This window comes from Abramis brama (genome assembly GCF_963993115.1).
Source record: "Abramis brama genome assembly, chromosome: 4".
Classification (NCBI taxonomy): Eukaryota; Metazoa; Chordata; class Actinopteri; order Cypriniformes; family Leuciscidae; genus Abramis; species Abramis brama.
In genome coordinates this window covers 19811072-19816921 of record NC_139966.1, presented here as the reverse complement: position 1 = coordinate 19816921, position 5850 = coordinate 19811072, and the positions used below count along the sequence as shown (strand labels likewise).

General features: G+C 37.8%; 1 long non-coding RNA gene across 1 annotated transcript; it reads left to right on the top strand.

Moving 5' to 3' along the window:
• The first annotated feature begins 1279 nt into the window (after positions 1-1279).
• Positions 1280-3240, top strand: LOC311081362. The gene is made up of 3 exons (XR_014605878.1): positions 1280-1385; positions 1843-1984; positions 2614-3240. It is a non-coding gene; the product is annotated as an uncharacterized lncRNA (long non-coding RNA).
• The last annotated feature ends 2610 nt before the right edge of the window (positions 3241-5850 follow it).

The window sequence follows — 5850 nt, the reverse complement described above, 5'->3', positions numbered from 1 at the left end:
GGTCGAAATGAACACCATTACTGTGACTGTCTGTTTTATTATTATAATCTTTACTGTTCTCTGGCTCTGATCGCGGCTGCTTAGGCTCCGCCCCCTGTCCCGTGAACCAGCAGCTCATTAGCATTTAAAGGAGAAGCACTAAAACAGTGCGTTTTTCACAGACCCAAAAAATTATGATTTAAACGTGCTGTAAATAAAATTCTGTTGGGTATTTTGAGCTAAAACTTCACATAGACACTCTGGGGACATCAGAGAATTATTTTACATCTTGTGAAAAGGGGCATAATAGGTCCCCTTTAAGAAAAAATGTACTGTTGATTAAATGCTAAATTTGATATAACATTGTGGGTGTAAATGAATAGGCTTGGACAGTGGTGACACCAGAATAAATATATTCATGATTCTGAACCTGAAAATAATATAGAATTATTTTAGATGAATATGCTTGCACTCTGTCACTGGCTAGATATATTTAAAATAATGTAACTTAGGCCACTTTTTACTGGTAACATAAGACTTATAAGTATAACATAAGCATTATCAGGACCCACTAATATTCCCCAATTATTATACATTATATTCAACATAATATATTGTAGTTTAATGTAGTACTGACTCTGAAAATGTAAATTTTCTCACAGGGTCATTTTTATTTTGGGTGTACTATCCACGATACATATTGTTGCATTTTTGTATTGCGATATATTGTGACACGATATATTGTTACACCCCTACTAGCTACTCTACTAACTTGCTACGTGGTGCTAGCTAGGTGGAAAAGCTAGGTCAATGCTAGGATAATAATTAACAATTGCCAATCGAAAACATAATGTAGAAAATAGCTAGGAGTCTTAGATAATGTTATATGTTGAACTTAAACATCATTGGTAATCTGGCTATATTGCTAAATTTATAATTCTCAATTTGTGTTTCATACTTAAGGTTAAGCATTCACAAAACCTTTCTGTGACCCCAACACATCCCTGGATCACAGTCCAAGAGGACGGGACAGTACTTATGGCTCATTGCACCTGTAAGGCAGGCCTAGGAGAGGTCTGCTCTCATGCAGCAGCTCTTCTGTACTCCGTGTTGGCTGCTGCTGATATTAAAGACGGGCAGGCTTGTACCGAGAAGCCTTGTGCTTGGGCTCAGACAAGTATGAACTCTGTCAGAGGGGTCCCATATGAAGAGATCTGCAACATCAGTTTCTCTCATAAACAAGAGCCACGTTCAAGCCGTGAAGATCAAGGTCCTGGCTGTCCTGATATCAGACCATCAGATAAAGACTGCCAAGCATTCTTTGAGGCGCTTCATAATAGTGAATTGCAGGAGTCCAAACCAAAGGAGAGTGCCATCCTCTCTGTCATTGAGGGCCACTCCCACAGGTAAGATGCTCTGCTCCACAGAGAGACTGAAAAGCTGTGCATTAGGCCATGTGGGCAGTCATGGCCTAATGGTTACAGAATTGGACTGGTGATCCAAAGGTTACTGGTTCGATTCCAGTACCAGCAGGAAATGACTGAGGTGCCCTTGAGCAAGGCACCTAACCCCCAAATGCTCCCCGGGCGCCACACAGGGCTGCCCGCTGCTCCGGGTGTGTGTCCATGTTTGCAGTGTGTGTGTGTTCACTACTCACTACTCTGCTCCTAATGTGTGTGCACTAACTTGGATGGGTTAAATGCAGAGGTCAAATTCCAAGAATGGGTTACCATACTTGGCCGTCACTTTCACACTTTTTTCACTTTCACTTTCACTCTTTTGTGGCTTGCACATAATACTTTACAACTCATCTCAGTTATGACAGGGGAAAACAAAAACATGGGTAATGTTTCTCTATCACAGGTACATCCCAAAGGTGATGCAACTGGACTTGCCAGCTCCTCTTTCCACATTGTACTCACGCACCTGGCTGGAGATGGACTTTTCCTTGCTGCTGATTGAGAGTACCAAGGTCTTTGATGATCTACATCTAACGAAGCAACAGGTAAACATTATAAACATTCTCCTTTTAGTTTGACCTACTTCAATTGTATTGGAGCGTAATAGCCATAATGATCAGGCTGTTTTGGTACAACTCTTAATATTTCAGTGTATCAGTTCAGGTGAAATAAATGATAAGCCTTTTATAAGCCAGTAAATCAATGCTTTTTTTTTTTAAATTATCATAATGCAACACCTGGTAAATGATAGACATGTTCACATTTTAATGTGAGAGCTTGTAGAATACAATGTGAGAACTTGCAGAACAAAAATCTGAACTTGTATGTTAAAATTTGCACTTGTAAAAAATATTCACACACGTGATCTGAATTTGAATTCACACAAAGAAAAAAAAAACACTCAAGAGAGCTTGCATCACAAAGTGGCAAATCTGTGCGCCTCGACTTTTGCATTACATGTTTGCAGCTGTCATGTTCATGTACATATCAATCTACACATTTGTGAATTTTTTTTTTTTCCTGTGACAGGTGTGTAAACATTTCTACAAGTGCAAATTTTCAAGTTACAAGTACAGATTTTTTGTTCTGCAAGTTCTCACATCGTATTCTACAAGCTCTCACATTTTGCAACATACTGTATTTACCTGCATGCTTACATTCCAATCTTTGTCAGATGGGGTCAACAAAATGAGGACAAAGCAAGGGAAAGCTTTGTTGCTATGATGCAAGACCACCATGAAGACTTCCAGGTGAGGGCATCAGGGTTCATCATCAACCCAGAACTCCCCTGGATTGGAGCATCACCTGATGGTGTGGTAGCCTGCACTTGCCATGGAGATGGCGTTTTAGAGATAAAATGCCCCTTCAAAACCAGGAACTGCTCCCTCACTGAAAGCTGCAAGGATTCCTCATTCTGTCTTGGCATAGGAGAGGATGGGGTCATGGCACTGAGACATTTCCACAAGTACATGTATCAAGTGCAGGCACAAATGCACATTGCAGAGGTGAGTTACTGTGACTTCATGGTGTGGACACCACAGGAAGTTTTCACCCAGCAAATTCCATATGATCCTATCTTCTTCCACGATGCTTATGGCAAAGTGGTGAATTTCATCAAGACTGGAGTGCTCCCTGAGCTGCTGGGGAAATGGTATACAGCACCACGCCTTAGTCCCATATACACCACAGCCACAAAACAGCCTGAAGTGGGATGCTACTGTGGTCAACCTGCAGGCACAGATGTCATCATTTGCACATCTGGAAATTGTAGGCGAAAGCACTTTCACAAGACCTGCCTTAAGCTGACCAGGGTGCCCAAGACATGGAAATGTGTGGAGTGCAGAAAATAGAATGTGATGGAAAATGTATAAATTGCACATGTAATGTAAACTGTTACTGCAATGTGACCATGTACAATAAACATCACTAAAGTGTTGTAACTGAATGAATAACAATTTATTTCAAAAGTAATTTCAGCCAATATCAATATATACACATTTGTGATAGTCTACTTGTTTTAGAAACAAGACAAACACAAAACAATTTTACATGAAACTCTAAGTAACTAAGTAACAGCCTTGTATAAAAAACAAAGATCCAAATATATATTACATTTATACACAATTGTTTAGCATTGTGACACTAAGGAAAACAATGTTACTGACACCCATGCTATTGTGAGGGCACAACAGATTGGCAAATGTTGCACAGAGCACAGCACACTCTGACCATCTTGTCAAGAGATGTAAGCTCTCCTGGAGTTGCAGTCAGGCAGAGAGAAATGGGTATTGTGCTTTGTAAAATTGTGTACTTATTCCTCACAAGACCAATCACTCGTTCAACATGAATTCGAACAGCTGCTAGCCCCCTTGAATACTCAAGTTCACTTGGATGCAGTTGCTTTTTCCCTCTAGTAAAGGCAGGTATTTTGAGATGAGCACTGTACAATCCCACAGCATCTCCTACTGTGAACCCTCGATCTGCTAGGACCAAATCACCAGGTAACAGATTTTCCAGGTATCCACAGTTCTCTGTAATGTGCCTGTCACTTGCTCGCCCTCCCCAGCCACGAGACACAAACGATATGACTCCCTGTGGAGTTATTGATTTCAAGTACTTGGCAGTATTGTGGTGCTTATATTATGAGTATGTTTGTGCTCGGGCTCTCAAGTTTTTAGGTCTCTCGATGAAAATTTCAAAGCAGTCTATTATGGATGTACAATTTCTGTAACTACTATTTTTGAAACACATGGGTAAACTAATTTGAATCTGTTCCTTACTTGGCCACAATATGAATCCAGACATCCTATCATGCAAGACATTTAACGTACTGTTAAAAATTCGGCCTGCAGTAGGCTTTGACACATGAAATATGAAAAGAAGTGCAGTGGTAAATTCAGTCTCATTCTCATTAGAGTCATTAAAAAGCTTTGAAAGGTATTCAATCCAGGTCCCACCTTAAGGAACTCTGACAAAAAAGTGAAGACAACCATCAGCTTGGCAAAGGATGGAAGGCCAGTTAAGTCCTGCACCATGTCATCATTGTCCTTGAAGGTTTCCTGGCTGAAGGATAACTTGTTAACCCTCTGGGGTCTAAGGTGTTTTTGGGGTCCTTGAGATGTTCTGACATGCCCTGACATTTTTGCTTTTTTCAGTTGCTTATAAACATATTAATGGCAAAGGTGTAAATTCACTCTATATAGCACAAACAGGGCTACCATCATATGTGAGCACCATGCATGTACATGTTTGTATTTTTGAGAGAATAATGTTTATGCATGGTTATTGAAAAAACTAAAAACTAAAGTTTCTGAAATAAGGCCATAAAACACATTCTAAATATGTGCCAATAAGACTTTTGACTAATGGATGTCATCGCCTAGTGTTTTTTCTTCAAAATTATGTGAAAATCATCCTGCCTAATCATTCACAGAACACAATGCATTGATTTAAATTTTGCAAAACACTTTCTGTCTGGAAAGGCAATATGCGGAGTGGGCGTCAACGATCATGCATATTTAGAGGTTTGCACCTGGAGACAATGGGGCCGCATACTTAATGAGCCATTCATTCAGGTGTGTCACAAGAAAGAATGCAAGAGCAACAGTTGGAAGCATCTCGTGTTTTTTTTATTTTTCCACAAATTGTGCTTGCAAATTGGCCTATAAAATCAAAAGGAAAACATGTCTAGTAATTGTGCAGTTAATTCTCATACTGTATTTTAAGTTTTGGAATATTTATCCTCTCCCCAAATTTGTCACTAATAAAACACAATAAAAAATGATTTTAAAGAAAAGGCTTATATTTACCTTTTATTAGTTTGTTTACATCTACCTTGTATTTTTTTTTATTAAAAAGGTTACAATTACAACAACAATTCAAGTGCAATCTTTCTTTGTAAAAACTAAAGTATACATTTTATCATACATATTTCAAAGTTAAGGATTCATTACTTGAATATAGCCTAAGCTACATTGGAATAAACACTATAACATATTATTTGATTATTTTTGACAAAACATACTATATTTAACATATGAGCAAAAATTGGCAAACAAAAGCTTATTTGAGGTGGCAGATATTTTACAGTAAAAATGTATAATCTACACTGTAAACCCGAATGTTCAAAATAATTAATTGTAATAAGTAGTGTAAACTTAAAATGTTCTTAAAGTTATACTTACTTAAAAATGTTGAGTGCCAGTAGCAATTTCCTTCTTTTTGAGTTTATTAAACTTGTAATTTTTGAGTAATATGAACATTTTTGTATTTTATGTAACTGCTACTTAAAATTATTAACTCAGAGTTACTTAAAACTATATGGATTTATGTCTTATTTTGAAAAAACAAATAAATAAATCAAATCAAGAACGAATTAAGAATAAATCAATTGCATCTGATAAATTTGTAT